This window comes from Staurois parvus, unplaced genomic scaffold, assembly GCF_062004578.1.
Source record: "Staurois parvus isolate SC_StPar_1 unplaced genomic scaffold, SC_StPar_1.0 ptg000430l, whole genome shotgun sequence".
NCBI classification, from domain to species: domain Eukaryota; kingdom Metazoa; phylum Chordata; class Amphibia; order Anura; family Ranidae; genus Staurois; species Staurois parvus.
The window spans coordinates 1,241,569-1,258,201 of NW_028318226.1; the positions used below are offsets into that span (position 1 = coordinate 1,241,569).

The 16,633-nt window shown below is 43.1% G+C and overlaps 1 protein-coding gene across 1 annotated transcript in view; it reads right to left on the reverse strand.

Annotated features, from left to right (window-relative positions):
* Window positions 1-13,806, reverse strand: part of CARNS1 (carnosine synthase 1) — a 50,925-nt gene extending 37,119 nt beyond the window's left edge. Inside the window, exon 1 of the mRNA XM_089687561.1 lies at window positions 13,682-13,806. The gene's annotated coding sequence lies outside the window, so the exon portion shown is untranslated. The remainder of the gene's footprint in view (window positions 1-13,681) is intronic.
* Between the last annotated feature and the right edge of the window lie 2,827 nt (window positions 13,807-16,633).

Here is a 16,633-nt window from a genome sequence, read left to right on the forward strand (position 1 = left end):
CCATTTTTATGAAATGAAATCAATTAATTCATTGTTTACCATTGTGATTAGTTGTGATTGGCCACAGCTAATCACATTATTATTATTATTATTAATATTATACAGGATTTATATAGCGCCAACAGTTTGCTCAACGCTTTACAATATAACGGGAGACAATACAGCAACAATACACTTCAATATAAGAGGGTTAGGAGGGCCCTGATCCTGGGAGCTTACAATCTAAGAGGTGGTTCAGATGGGCTGTTATTGGCCCTGTCTGTAACATGTGATCACTGTGACCAATCACAGAGATCAACACAATAGTACACAATGAATGGCATGAATAAACACCATCCATTGTGTACAACTGTCATGCGATCTGCTGTGATCGGTAACAGCAAGCAATGGCCAGTACACGATTGGTCATCAACTGGACACAGCAGGTGACAGATCGCACTTCATTGAACAACTCCTCTGATATTTGATCATTCAATGAAGCACCTATCAGAAAAGATAAATGTTCTAATTATTTAATTATTTTAAGAACCTTCCTTTTTCTTGGGAATAACTCCTAAAGGTGAAATTCTAAATTTACATTTTAAAGGTTTAAATTTTTTCCCTAACTGCATCACCTAAACTATTTACAGATTTTAAATTATTAACAACGGTACAACAAAACTCTCAAAACTATGTAACAGAAAACGTTCATTAAAACCTTCAATTAATTGCTGAGCCGTCTGATGGTCTGGATACTCCAGAAGCCACGGTAACATTTTTTCCAGCCTCTCCGGGAATGGGGCTTTTAAGAAAAAGCTCCCTTCCAGGTTGCTTATTTGCTAATGCCAAACATTTAGAAAGTGGGTGCTCTCCTGAGCAAAAAGCACAATCAAGTCTTTATCGGCATGTATTAGGCCATTTGCATTGACTATGATTAAAGGAAAAGCAAATGCCTTTATATAACCATAAGCCAGAGTTAATTTACCTGTAACTAGTTGTTTGAGACTAGATGGCGGCAAAAATAAAGTAATCCACAAGCCCACGTCCTTTGAACCCCCATTTAAAAAGTGGGATACATGGCCAACTTTTGCCTGAAGGACTTGTGTATAAAAGCACAAAAGACTGCCAAAATTGTATAAGCTTCTACTCAGGGGCGGACTGACCATTTAGAAACTCGGGCACTGCCCGAGGGCCTGACGTCAGTAGGGGGCCCCATGAGATGCCCCTGGTACCTTTTTCAAAGGCTTTTTTGAGTTTGGGCAAAGACACAGGGGCCTCATGATCCCCTATTGCCCGGGGGCTCCATGAGTTGTCAGTCCACCCTTGCTTCTACTATTATGTCAAGTCCCGAACCTTTGTCCTGAAAATTCTCACACATTACACTAGTGGAAATGCAGAAAGCCTGCAGCCAGTTATTAAAATTCCTTGCTGCAGGCTTACACTTACAGTATCATCATCTACATTATTATCTTTTGTATCATCTCTAAATGCTCTAAAATTATTTTACGAGATGGAAACAAAGCCAATAAATCAAAGTCACCATTCCAGATTTTTTTCCTTCAGGTTAGCTGAGAGGTCGAAATCTAGAGGCGATAATTCACCTTTAACCACCTCAATTCTGAATATTTTCACTCCCTTCCTGCCCAGCCCAAATGACATTATTATCTTTTTTTATTAGATAAATAGAGCTTTGTTTTGGTGGTATTTAATCACCACTGGGTTTTTTACTTTTGTTATATAAATGAAAAAAGGCCAATTTTTCTATGCGTTTTTCTTAGTTTATGTTACAAAATGTTGCAAATAAATAATCATTATTCATAAATTTTGGCCAAAATTTAATCTGCTACATTTCCTTGGCAAAAATAACCCAAATCAGTGTATATTATTTAGTCTGTGTGGAGTCTACAAGCTATGGTACATATACGGTATATGAAAATTGATCAATCCTGATGGCCTCATTTGATCTAATTTCCTGAGGCCCTAAAATGCCAGGACAGCACAAATACCCCCTGAATGACCTCATTTTGGAAAGTAGACATCCCGAGGGATTTATTAAAAGTCATTGTGAATTTGTTTAAGTTGTAATTTTTTCCCACAATTCTTTGGAAAATGTAAAAATTAAATAAAATTTTTGGTTCTGTTCACAAAATTGTCATTTTAACAAGTTATTTCTCACACACAGCATAGGCATACTTGCAATTACAACCCAAAACACATTATGATAAGGGGATACCACATGTGTCTGGGCTTTCAAGGAGCATAATTTATGTATAAATTACGCATTTAATCCCATGACTACCTATCACGTAGGTCCTGGAGCACCAGGATAATGGAAACACCCACAAAATGACAACATTTTGAAAAGCAAACATCACAATGTATTTTGATGCATTGTGAGTTTTTTGAACATGTAATTTTTTGCCACAAGTTTTTGGAAAATGTGGAAGGAAAATGAAAACCTTCTTTTTACACAAAGTTGTCAATTTCTAAGATATTTCTGACACAGATGTGACAGATGTTTTTGTGCACTGGTACATTGTGACAGATGTTGATGGAACATTGGTACAGATATTGATGTGCACTTGGACACTGTGACAAACGGTACTTGGTGCACTGGTAACAGATGACTGCACTATGTGAGATCTGTGTTTAACTGCACAGTAAAATCAGCAGTTACACACAGATCCCTGACAGATTGCATGGATTGGCTCTCCTTCTCACTGTGCTCTCTGTTTGAGGAAGGAGAGCCAATATATTGGCACATATTTGTATTTACATTGTGTAATCAATATACAGCCATCACATGAATAGGAGGGCCAATCAGAGAGCGGACGAGGGACACAGCCATCACAGGATCGCACCGCTAGTTTCATGCCCCCAGGGAGGACGTACTGGCACATCCTCCCAGAATGGAACTTGTCCCCCCCAGCCGTTTATCTGCAGCGGCCGTGTGAGAAGAGGTTAAAGAAGTCTCATGAATGTCCTGCAGTCTATGTGCATCAGGAGACTCCTTACTGACACCAGTATTAGACTCATGCAGAGTATCAATAGAATTTCTAGTCGCATTAGTAATGCTGTGTAAAGACCCAACAACAGCAGGGGAATCACCACAAGAATTACCAACATAAGTCTTCTGGTGAGTCCTCTCATTTGAATGTACTACATATGTAGCACTTCCCCCCTAGGAGTTGCAATAGATTGAGTCCCCCTATAGTCCTGCACTGCCAAACAACATGAATTTTTTATTCAGACTTGCATCCAGGAGACAGTGACCAGTCCTTGAGCTTGTTTTGATGTTTGATTAGGGAATAATAAAACTTGGATGGGGTGAGGGGTGTACAGAATGTCCATTGGAACTGGAACTGAGGACAAACTTCCTGAAACTATTTGCAAGTCTGTACAGCAAAATATCCTCTTCTGATGAGCTAGCCAGCGGTTCCTGGTGTACCAACCCAGACCCCAGACTCTCCTCTATCTGGCTGCCTGGAGGAATCCCTGAGCAGGGGAGCTAGTGCCTCACAGGTGGTCCTCTCTCAGGGGGCTGGTGAAGTCCCAGATTTTCCTCCTTCCAAGATCTTCATTTGGGCCCTCTCATAGGCTCCTGCCTCCATCCTCACATCCTTCTCTCTCCCCCACCCAACTTTCAGTTACCCTTAAAGAAGGTTGTCTTGGCCCCTTGTCAAGCCTCCTGTTGGGGATTGGCCAGGGTCCTCCAAGGGTACAGACCAGCCACTCCTCAGATTCGCCCACTGCTTCTAGACCTTTCTCCAATGTTCTATAACAAAGGGAAATTATAGAGGGTTGGTCTGCAGGGCCTCTCAGCTTTGACCACAATTTAACCCTAAGTATTGCACCCAGGCTGCTACTTAGCCCTCTTGACTAACAATTGAGCTAGAGCTCCCCCTAGCTAACTAGGAAGGTGCTTCATGTACTTTAACTGATTTTGTCTATATTGGTTAATGAAACAGGCTGACGGTTCACTGAAGCATGATGGGTACAGATCACAGGAATGCTGCAGGCTTCAGCTGGTCCAGATGAAAAAGCAAGGGATTCAGCTCTGCTGTGGCTTTTCCCAGGTGATTTTCCTCTGTAAGAGGACCCAAGTGCATGACTGGAGGCCCCTCTGCTTCTCCTTGGCATTCCTGGTTACCCTAGTGACCAAGCTCCACTCATGGAGAGTGATGTGTAGATCCGCCATTCTCTGCCTCCAGATCCTTCTAAGGCAAAGCCCCCCCCCCAATACCAATCTCAGGCAGGGAGAATCAGTCTTAGGCTTAGTAGAAACTGCATTATGTGGAGGGGAAGGAAAGTATCTCCTGTACTGCCTGTGCCTCCATTTTGCTAGCCCACCTTCAGGAAATCCTTCTCTTCGGGCGGTACTCCAGGCTGGGACTGCTTTCCAAGAGAGAAGGTCTTCTTACTTTTCCTCCCCCTGGGTATTTTCTTTCTGGCTGGCTTCCTCCATGGTGGAAAGGGAGAAAATGGCCGCAGAATGAAGCGATGGCAGCAAGGGTATCAGCGGGGATGGCATCTGAGGCAGGTCAAGTCATCTTCTAATCCATTCTTCTGCCACTTCGTCATCCTTACAGGAACTCACGGGTGGTGTATAACAAGAAGATGGCACCTGAGGAGGGCTCTACACAGCCTTTAAATAGGAAAAAGATTCATCCAGAACTTTCCAAAAGGTCACCTAACCTTTTTACAGACCCTGGAAAAGTCACCTAAGCCTTTCCTCACATGTCAGCCCTCACAGGTACATGTGCAGGTGTGAGGGGCCTTGAAACCCCCTGATGCTGTCCCATGAGGGAAAGGGAGCCTTGAAACAAGTTTCTTTGTGTTTCCTCAAGTGAACTGGCCCTCAAGGCATGCCTTTGGGAATAACTGTCACAACTATCAGTATGCTAGCTCTCAACCTGAGTCTTTTAATGGCTGGTGTCATAGTTGATCACACGTGCAGCATTAAGGCAACTGCAGATCTTCACAGAGGCTAAGATGGCACCATCTTTGGTGAGTGGGGTGAGCATGAAAAGTTTTTTTTTAAATCTTTTATTTTTAAACATCCAATGCCATTAATCTGGAATAGAGATGACGATTTTTATCTTATTACTACAAAGGATAGGAGGTTCACAGGGTGACAGCACTACTGTGCAATTTCACTGAATGATCAACGTTGTCACCCTATTACAGGAAGTGGGAAAATGACAGATCTACTGGCAGAATGAACAGATTATAAAATTATGTTTCAATGGGACTCAAAAAAAATAAATCCTCAGTGCGAGCGACAGATTGCATCATGTTATCAGTCATTTTTTATTTCATAGTTCCACTTTAACTAGGTTTTGTGAGATTTGCACAGGAGTTTGTGTCAAACTATCTTCAGTGGGCACTTCAACTCTCTTTCCCATCAGTAGCTGAGTGGGTGTTACATTTGCATTCGAGGAGCATTCTGTAGCTGAACTGCTACGTGTGAATTAACACTTGTGCAGAATGACTTATTGAAAAATTCTACAGTCTGAATCCTCCTCTCATTTTGCACAATGGATTATGGGAATCAGCTAGTTAGAACCTGCCAGCTTTAAAACAGTTAAACCAAAATGCTTATACTCTAAAAAAATGTAAGTCTGTTTTCAAGACATGTTTTGAAGTTTTTTCCATATTTGTCCAATGGCCATACACATAACTCCACAAATTGTGCCTTATTTTTAGTCTGCAGTCTGTCACTTGAAATTATTATATAATCAGTAATAAATAATGATGCGTACAATGCCATAAATCCTGCAATTTGTGTTTATCTGTAACTGTTCTCAAAGTAATATTACCCTTTGCTTCCTCTTATGGTTTGTAGCCTGCAATTTGTCTTTGTCTTTAACTGTTCTCAAAGTCATATTATCCTTTCGTTCCTCTTATGGTTTGTAACCCTTTTGCCTTCCATTGTTACTTGCAACCTTGTGTATCCATTAGGAATCAACTTAATACCATCTAAGTTTCTGATACTATCAAAATGGTCTTCTTGGGTTCAATATTCACGAAAACAGTAAATTACTTTTAACTCGTATCATATTAATCTCTGGTCCAGTATGTAGCATAAAGAAAGTCTGTTAAAGTGGTTTTAAACATCTGCAATTAAAAATTAACAAAGCCTATCCTTCTATAGTGTGCTTGCCTCAAACAAAAGCCCCAAGTGTGATTTCTGACCACTCTCTCATTCCTCTGCAATCTGCATGAGTCACTTCTAACAGTCTAAACAATTGTGGGAGACAGCACACAGCAGGTGATTGACAGCCTCAGCTGTGCATGTTTCTGTAAGAGACTGTGTAGATGGAGGTGTATCCATTTCCTCCACTTGGGTCTCAGATTACACCTGCTATGTGCTCTGCAGTGTCATCTGCTATGTGTCTCTGCAGACATCAGATCCCTGCTCCCTGCCTCCTAAAGCTCAGTAATGTAGTTAGTACAATGTGTGCTTTAGGAGGCTGTAGAGTTTAGATGGCTAAAACTAAACAGGTACAACATATGTAGGAGGATTTGAGTCATCTGTGTATCATCTGAGGCTAGTCACTTCATTGGATATATGTAAGGGTTTACGACCACTTTGAGCTCCAGAAGGTTTTACCCCCAGCACTGTGCTACTTTAACTGGCAATTGCACGGTCATGCAGCACTGTATCCAAATTAAACTTCTATTATTTTTTTTCACCCAAATAGAACTTTCTTTAAGGGTATGTAATCGCCACTGGGTTTTTTATTTTCATTATACAAACAGAAAAAGACAGATAGTTTTGAAAAAGAGACAATATTTTTTACTTTCTGTTATAAAACATTTCCAATAAAAATATGTTAAAATCTAATTTCTTTTTAAATTTAGGCCAAAATGTATTCTGCTACATGCCTTCGGCAAAAAAAAATCCCAATAAGTGTATATTAATATGTTTGAGTGAAAGTTATATTATACAACCTATGGTATATATACTGGAATTTTAATATTTTTTTTTTATACTTGTAATGGCAGTGATCAGCAACCTATAGTGGGACTGTGATAGTATGGTGGCCCCCCACCCACTACCACCCGCCACTTCCACTCTGTGCCAAGATACTCAAGTGGCTAAGGAGTTAAGCAGCTGACAGATGATATACTTTTCTTCCCTTCCACTATAAGTGAAGGAAAGAAATTGTTTGAGTCTCACTGCTGGTGCCTACAGCCACTGGCAGAAACTGAATGTAAAAAAATCTGACAGGTTGGTTATACTGAAGTCGGTTGATGAATCAATGAAAGAAAACTCTTTTCCTGTACGCGCTGCCCTCTCCTGCGCTCATTGCCCCCCTCCCTGTACACAATACCACCTCCCGTACACAGAGCCCCTTCTTGTACACACAGCCCCCTCCCTGTACACATTGGTGTATTTTGGTTTTGTGCTGCCCTAGGCAAGACTAAAATCGGGCACCCCTCGCATCTAAATTTGCCCCACCCCTTCCTGTTTAAGATCCACCCCTTCATCTGTAAACCCCCCCTTCCTATTTAGGCTCCACCTCTTCATACTGACACCAATGATGGGGCACTATTCCTCCCACACTGGCACTAATGATGGGGCACTTCCTCCCACTGACACCACTGATGGAGCACTAATCCTCCCACACTGGCACTAATGATGGGGCACTATTCCTCCCACTGACACCAACGATGGGGTACTATTGCTTCCACACTGACACCAACGATGGGGCACTATTGCTTGCACACTGACACCAACGATGGGGCACTATTGCTTCCACACTGACACCAACGATGGGGCACTATTCCTCCCACTGACACCAATCAGAGGGGGAGAGAGGGGAGAGAGGAGGGAGAGAGAAGAGAGGGAGAGTAAGAGAGAGAGGGGGGAGAGAGAGGAGAGAGAATAGAGGAGAGAAGAGAAGGGGGGTAGAGAGAGAGAGGAGGGAGAGGGAGAGAGAGAGAGAGAGAGAGAGAGAGAGAGAAGAGAGGAGAGAAGGAAGAGAGAGAGGAGAGAGAAGAGAGAGGAGAAGAGAGAGGGAGAGGGAGGAGGGTAGAGAGGAGAGAGAGAAGAGAGAGGGGGGGAGAGGGGGGAGGGGAGAGAGAGGGGGAGGGAGAGAGGGGAGAGAGAGGGGGGAGGGGGGAGAGAGGGGGAGAGGGGGGAGAGAGGGGAGAGAGGGGGAGAGAGGGGGGAGGGAGGAGAGAGAGAAGAGAGGGGGGAAGGGGGAGAGAGAGAGGAGGGAGAGGGGGGAGAGAGGGAGAAAGAGAGAGGGGGGAGAGAGGGGGAAGAGAGAGAGAGAGAGAGGAGATAGAGAAGAGAGGGGAAGGGGGGAGACAGAGAGAGAAGAGAGGGGGAGAGAAGAGAGGGGGGAGAGAGAAGAGAGGAGGGAGAGAGAAGAGAGGAGGGGGGGAGGGAGGAAGGGGGAGGGAGAAAGAGAGGAGGGAGGGGGAAAGAGAGGAGAGAGGGAGAGAGGAGGGAGGGAGAGAGAGAGGAGGGAGGGAGAGAGAGGAGGAGGGAGAGGGGAGAGAGAGATGGGGGAGAGAGGGGGAAGAGAGGGAGAGAGAGGGGGGAAGAAGGAGAGAGAGAGGTGGAAGAGAGAGAGAGTGAGAGGGGGGGAGATGAGGGGGGAGAGAGAGGGGAGAGAGAGGCGGGAGAGAGAGTGGGGGGGAGAGGCGGGAGAGAAGAGAGGGAGAGAGAAGAAAGAGGGGAAGAGAGAGGGGGGGGCGGAAGAGAGGAGAGAGAGGGGGGAGAGAGAGAGGGGGAAGAGAGAGGGGAGAGGGGGAGAAGGGGGAAATAATACACAAGGCTGGCTGGAAGTGTGGGCGGGGCAGACACAGGAGGAGTGGGCGCAAGGAGGAGGGGCAGCTTTCTCTCTCCTCTCCCGTCTGTGTGGGGGGGGGGACTGTCAGCACTGGGGACTGCATATGCTGACAGATCCCCTGCAGTGCTGGAGGGGGGGGGGGCGGCCGAGGGGGAGCATACAGGAGCTGACCGCATGCAGGAGATGGATAGGGGAGGTGACTGACGGCACATAGAGCAAAAGAGAAATGCACGGTCCTCTATGTGCCGCCCGGCCCTCTCTCCAGCTGGCTCCATGGCTGACAGGTTCTCTGTCTCCTCACCCATCCTCGCTGCCGAGCACACACGTACCCGCCCCACTCTAGTACACACGAGCACGCCCCCGTGGCCAAGCACAGCCCTTTGCAGTGACAGCACTGGTCCCTTCTGCCTGGGGGCAATGCCGCCCCCCTGAAAAGTGCCGCCCAAGGCAGATGCCTTGTTTGCCTCGCGGCAGATACGCCCCCTCCTGTACATGTTACCCCCCTCCCTGTACATGTTACCCCCCTCCTGTAGTATATTTTGTATATATAGATATATATATATATATATATATATTGAAGATATTTAAACACATACTGTTCGTTCTGGGACAAGCCAGTGACAAAACCACTTTACACATCAAAAGAACTCTCTGCTATGTTAATTTTCTGCAAGGTCATCTGGTATTTGGGGAATACCCTGTTTATCTAATTAGACATTCCAAAGGGTACATTGTACTGTATATGTGATTTGACCATACAATAAGTATTTATTGATGGCAATTAGACTCCAGGGGGTAATTCATGGGAAATGGTGAAAGGGTGACTTGATTACCTGGGAAACACTATAGTGACCCTAATTGTTATTTATAGTAATGATAAGTGAAATCTTTTCATGTAACACCAAAGTGGCCAATCAGAGTGCTTGCCATTGTACTGAATGGGGAAAATGTTTATATGAACACATAAGACAAAACACAGTGTGACAGGACACAGGAAGGTCCTCTAATGATTGCCTGTCATCTTACTTGTCTGTACCTCAGCTGGATTTCTGTAATCTGTAACAAATATCTTTATCCGCATAAATGCATCTCTCTGGAAAAGGACTATTGGTTGCTGCGAGAAAAGTATATATAAATATACAATGGTCATACATCTTCCATAATTGATATAAGACAACAGATTTGACTTATGAACTATTTCTGTGTGGACTTCAATATTTTAAGACAACACCTCCCTGTACATACTACCCCCTCCTGTACATATTACCCCCCTCCTGTACATGTTACCCCCCTCCCCATACATACTACCCCCTCCTGTACTTCTGTACATATTACCCTCCTCCTGTACATGTTACCCCCCTCCCCATACATACTACCCCCTCCTGTACATATTGTCTCCCTCCTGTACATGTTACCCCCCTCCCCATACATACTACCCCCTCCTGTACATATTACCCCCCTACTGTACATGATACCCCCTTCCCTGTCCATGTTACCCCCCTCCATGTAAATATTACACCGTCCCTGTACATAATACACACCCTGTACATATTATCCCCTCCCTGTACATATCCCCTCCCTGTACATATTATCTTCTCCCTGTACATACTATCCCCTCCTGTACATGTTACCCCCCTCCTGGTACATATTACACCCTCCTTGTACATACCACCCCCTCCTGTACACGTTGCCTCCTCCCTGTACATATTACACCCTCCCTGTACATGTTACCCCCTCCCTGTACATACTACCCCCTCCTGTACACATTACCACCTCCTGTACACATTACCACCTCCCTGTACATATTACCCCCTCCCTGTACATACTACCCCTTCCCTGTACATACTACCCCCCTCCTGTACACGTTACCCCCCTCCCTGTACATAGTACCCCCTCCTGTACACCTTACCACCTCCCTATACACAGAGCCCCCTCCTGTACATACTACACCCTCCTGTACATGTTACCCCCCTCCCTGCACATATTATCCCCCTCCTTGTACATATTACACCCTCCTTGTACATACTACCCACTACCTGCACATATTACCCACTCCTGTACACAATGCCCCCTCTTGCCCATATTTACCCCCCCCCTCCCTGTACACATTACCCCCTCCACCCTTGCATTGCCCCCTCCATGTACACATTGGCCCCCATCCCCCTACACGTTGTCTTTTTACCCAAAATATGGCTGAGAAGTTGCGCTAATTCCAGCTCAGCCTGGCAAGGGTTAAAGCTGATGCTGTCTCACTGGGATGCCCACAAATAGAGCTTTCTTTTGGTGGTATTTGATCACCTCTGCGTTTTGAATTTTTTGCGCTACAAACAAAAAAAGACCGACAATTTTGAAAAAAAAAAAACATTTTCGACTTTTTGCTATAAAACATATCCAGTAAAAAAAATAAAAAAAATCTAATTGTCATAAATTTACGTCAAAATGTATTCTGCTACATGCCTTTGCGAAAAAGAAATCCTAATACATACAAATTAATTGTCTTACATGAAAGTTATAGCGTCTACAAATGGCAGTATATATACTGAAATTTAAAAAAAATGTTTATACTAGTAATGGCGGCGATCAGCGACTTATAGCGGGGCTGCAGGACTGCGGCAGGTATTCTGACACTGGGGGGAACTGACTAACTGTCACTGACATTCCAATGACACCAATACAGTGATCAGTGCTAATAAAAAGCACTAACACTGTACTAATAGCACTGGGCAGGAAGCGGGTAACATCTGGGGCAATCAATGGGTTAACTGTGTGCTGTGTGTGTTTTACTAGGGAAACATACTGCTGTGTATTTCTCTGCTGTGCAGAAAAATACACAGCAGCATGTTACTGCTGGCAGGAGTGAGACCTGTGTTGGTTACATACAGACCTCTCCCCTGTCAGTGATACTTGGCGATCGCCGGGTAATCATCGGCCGTGACTCGGTGATCGGCATCTATAGCCGCCAATGGCGGTGTGGGTAGGGCAGCGCGCATGCCCCCATCCCTGAAATGCAAAATCACATATATATTCATGATTGTGCTCAGCCCTGCCACCCTGTAGCAGTAGTTCTGCTATTGGGCGGTCGGAAAGCGGTAAGATTTTCTTATCCTATGTACTAGACTTAAGTGTTAAACCCACAATCTTTAGCAGTTTCACCTTTTCCAAATATTTGTCTGTAACTACAAGATCTGCCATTGGGTGAGCTGAAGACTTATATCTGTGATTTCAATAGTCTTCAAAATACAAAAAACCTGAAATCTCCCTTTCAGACAATAGATGGTGCAGTGACTGCATCTCCTAACAGACAAACCATAACTCATGCACTTACAACTGAACTATTGTAGTTTTAATTTTTCTGTGGTAAGTGACACAATATTTAAACAGATTTAAAAAGGTAAAAAAAAAAATCAATAATATATATGCACATATTTCCAACATGATCACGGCATATATTTTGATTAAATGTGGAGTTCTTCACTATTTTGCAAAAACGTAAATTCAACTCTCAGCAGCTATATTACAATTATGGATTATGGAATGTAGGGCTGTCTAAAAACCCCATATGGCAGGGCAATACAGTACTACGAAATTCACAGCAATCACAAATCCTCTCTTAACAGTTACAGTATACTAAAATCTGATTGGTTCCTAATATTTACAGCACTTTGTGGATTACCACTGTTTACTCAGTTAGTTAATAAATGTGTAATTATTTTTGTATTAATAATAAAGTAACAATTACATGAAATAACACCAAGATGTTTTGGAGGAGCGTCAAAACCAAAAAATAATTAAAAAAAAAAAAAAAAAAAAAGCACAAATGACCATTAAAAGAATACTTAATAAAAAATAATTTAATGTGTTGCTCTCAGGTTACAATGTGTGGCTCAGTTTGAACCCATCCCATCTTTACATGACCTTCTTCATTGCCATAGCGTGGCTTGTATCTGTTCCTCCATTTTACTAGCTCCAACTCTACCACACAACCAGGATAAAATGGCACTGGGTTCTTAAATTTGCCATTTAAGGGGGATGTAACTGCATCACTTACTAAAGATCACAAAAATCTAAAGCCAGTTATAGCCTATTGGGGTAGCGCTAGTGGTACAACCAACTAAAGACATCATAAAATATTCCGCATACAAAAAAGAAACAATCCTTCCTTTTCCCATGCTTCAAATGAGGATAATCTAATCTAGGGCAATGTGGTTTTGTTTGTTTTTTTATTTTTAAAATTTGAGTATCGCTATAGATGTTTAGATGTTACGATACAACAAGCAGCAGTGAGCATTTATAAGTGATGTAAATTATCAGCATTGTTTATAGGCATTTTACATTTTTTTTTCTAACAGAAGATAGCAATCATTTCACTGCATATGCATAAAACAGAAACATTCGTGGATGTTCAGAGATGATGTGCCTAAAGAACAAACATACAGGCTGATGTGACTATAGAACAAACATACAACTCTTTCAAATTTAAAAAAATGTGCCCAATTAATGCGAGCCCAAGGGCCGTCACGGTATGTTTGCTAGCGATACAACTAGTACAAGGCTGTGTAGGAGTTAATTTTCGAGTAGTAACAAGTGTCAGCAGAAGTAAAACGGTAACCGAATAAAAGTCTACATAGAACCACACATGCATCACTGACAAACTTCAACCAAGTTGGGAAGGAAAGTTGCAACAGACCCCCATCATTTCATCATCTGAAAGAGCATGGCCAGATCTCTAAACACTTATTCTCAGTACAAAATCTGCCTATATATGTTTTATTAAAAGAAGCAAATGGTAAAATAATCAATACAGGCATATTGGATTTAAATAGCTCCTGTGGTTGCCCTTTACATTGTACCCAGAAGGTTAATGGTGCCTTATGTCTAGAACAATCAGATCTCACCTCTAAATGTCCTCGCAGAAAGAACAACAGGTAAAGAGGAACCTCACAAGACAGACCAGCACACAGAGAGCTCTGAGGGATTAGGGCGTCTCTTTAAATCCTACTCTCCCCCCTCGCCTTCCCCCTCCCTGCTAGGCTTTGCTTGAGCTGCTCCCAGCTGTCACTCAGCCAGACCCATATCAGTGGGTCAACATCACAGCAGTGCCCGTCAATCACTCTGATGTGATATTGGGAACTTATTCCATGACACCCAGTGCTGTGCCCTGCTCTTTCTGCTATATCTGTACAAAATACACACTCAGCTGTTAGTGAACAAGGCGGCATTCAAAACCACGCTACTCATTCTTATACTTCTACTTTGGACAACTGCCTCTCATTAGCAGGGGTCACCCTTACAATGCTGGACTATATATAGTTGTATTGTACCTTACTACAATTGTACTGTAAAATTAACTCTGCATAAGCTGCAGAGTAGGAGCAGGAATTACATACAGGGTGCGGACACTTTATTTTATGTGTTTTTCTTGTTGTATTAAAGAGAAACTATGGACACATAGGTTAAAATGTTGCCCTGTGTATTAACCTCATATATCTGCGAACCTTAAACAAGTTCTGCTTACCTTTGTTCAGTGAAGAAAAAGCCCTCCTGTAGTCAGAAGCTTGATTGATGCTGGTTTGAGGGTCAGATAGAGCAACCTACCTTCACGTTGTCTGATGACAAAGCATCAATGGTGCAAAATATATCTCCCAGTAGCCCCTTGGGCTCAAAAGGCAGCTTGTGTGAATATCACCACCAATGGTGTGACAGAAGAGCAAATTGGGTGGATCCAAAGTCTGGATGGATCCACCTAGCCGGAGGCTGTCCTTATGGATTTGCCCAACTCAAATTAAGGTACAGGATCACATGACTAAATACGGTAGATGGGTGATACCAGATGGGTCATTTTTTTCTGCCATATTTTTTCTGTCAACTGAAAAAGGTTTGCTAAGGACATGCAAAAGTGACTTCTTTATTGATTTTTTTATGGTGTATAGATCTTTACATTTATTTTAAAGATTGCTTTTATACTTTATTTTTAAGTTCCAATAAAAGCTAAGAAAAATGTTCCATAATCGTTTTCAAATAGGTACTGTATGCTTTTCACAAATATGTTACTGTCAAAAATAGCTTAGATCCACAAATCCTAAAAAGCACATTGCAAGGAGACAAGGAGCAATTGCAGTTGCAAGGAGATTCGCATTATTTTCACATAACCAGCTGGGCATTTTGCTTCTGTTATCATACAGATGCTATAAAGAAAAGGAAAAAGAGGGCACTCCAGCCTAGTGCATTACCACAAATAACAGCTTTATTGTATCCAAGTATATATTTTCTCACAAACTGTGGTAAAAGAGCATATCAAAGTCCAAAGGACCCTCAAAATGACAGACACGTTTCTAGAAGTCTCCTCTTCCTCAGGACTCCTCGAAACGCATCATCTCGCATTAATCACAGTACTCCCTCTGACAATGTCTCCAGAAGGACAGTGCCAACTTTGTTCAGGTACCAGAGACAACACAATTATTATTATTATTATTATTATAAAGGATTTATATAGCGCCAACAGTTTGCTCAGCACTTTACAATATAAAGGGAGACAATACAGCAACAATACATTTCAATGCAAGAGGGATAGAAGGGCCCTGCTCCTTGGAGCTTACAATCTAGGAGGGAGGGGTTAGTGGTACAAAAGGTAATAACTGTGGGGGATGGACTTTTAGAAAAAATAGAAGATTCTATTATTAGCTGAGGATAGGCTTCCCTGAAGAGATAGGTTTTCAGAGCTCGCCTAAAAGTGAACAGAGTAGGCGATAGTCTGATAAATTGGGGTAGAGAGTTCCAGAAGATGGGAAAGCTCTGGAGAAGTCCTGGAGATGAGCATGGGAGGAGGAAACAAGGGAGCTAGAGAGCAGGAGGTCTTGTGAGGAGCGGAGAGTACGGTTTGGGTGATATTTCGAGACAAGATTGGTGATGTAATTTGGGGCAGAGTTATAAATGGCTTTATATGTTATTGTTAATGTTTTGAATATTATCCGTTGGACAATGGGAAGCCAGTGTAGGGATTGGCAGAGAGGGGTGGCTGATACAGAACGGTTAGTAAGGTGGATGAGTTTGGCAGCAGCATTCATGATAGACTGAAGAGGGGATAGCCTGTGATTAGGTAGACCAATGAGTTACAATAGTCAAGGCAAGATATAACAAGGGAGTGAATAAGTTTCTTAGTGGTTTCCGAGGTTAAGAACGGCCGTATCTTGGAGATGTTGCGGAGGTGAGGTCTACAAGATTTGGACAGCGATTGGATTTGGGGCTGAAAGGACAGATGGGAGTCTAGGGTTACACCTAGCACCCTGGCATGATAAGAGGGACTGATGATTGTGTTATTGATTTTGATGGAGAAGTTAGGGGAGGGGGCACGGGCTGGAGGGAATACTAAGAGCTGAGTTTTGGAAAGATTGAGTTTGAGGAAGTGGAGTGACATCCATGTCGATATGTCGCTTAGTAGGTTAGTAAGGCGAGAGGAGACTGAAGGGGTGAGGTGAGGGGTAGAAAGATAGATTTGTGTGTCATCAGCATAGAGATGGTACTTAAAGCCATGGGAGTTTATCAAGTGACCAAGAGAGGAGGTGTAGATGAAGAAGAGTGAAGAGGAGGAGCCAGAGTTATAAGTAATGCTGAAGGAGTGCTGCGATAGGTAGGAGGAGAACCAGGAGAGAGCAGAGTCTCAGAGGCCAAGAGAGTGGAGTTTTTTTTTGAGGAGGGGATGGTCAACCATATCAAAAGCTGCAGAGAGGTCGAGTAGTAAAAGTACGGAGTAGTGGCAATTGGTTTTAGCAGGTACCCTTTAAAATTCTGCACAATCTCATGGTACCCCATTCTAAAATGTGAAAACCTAAGCAAATAGTTGTACATAA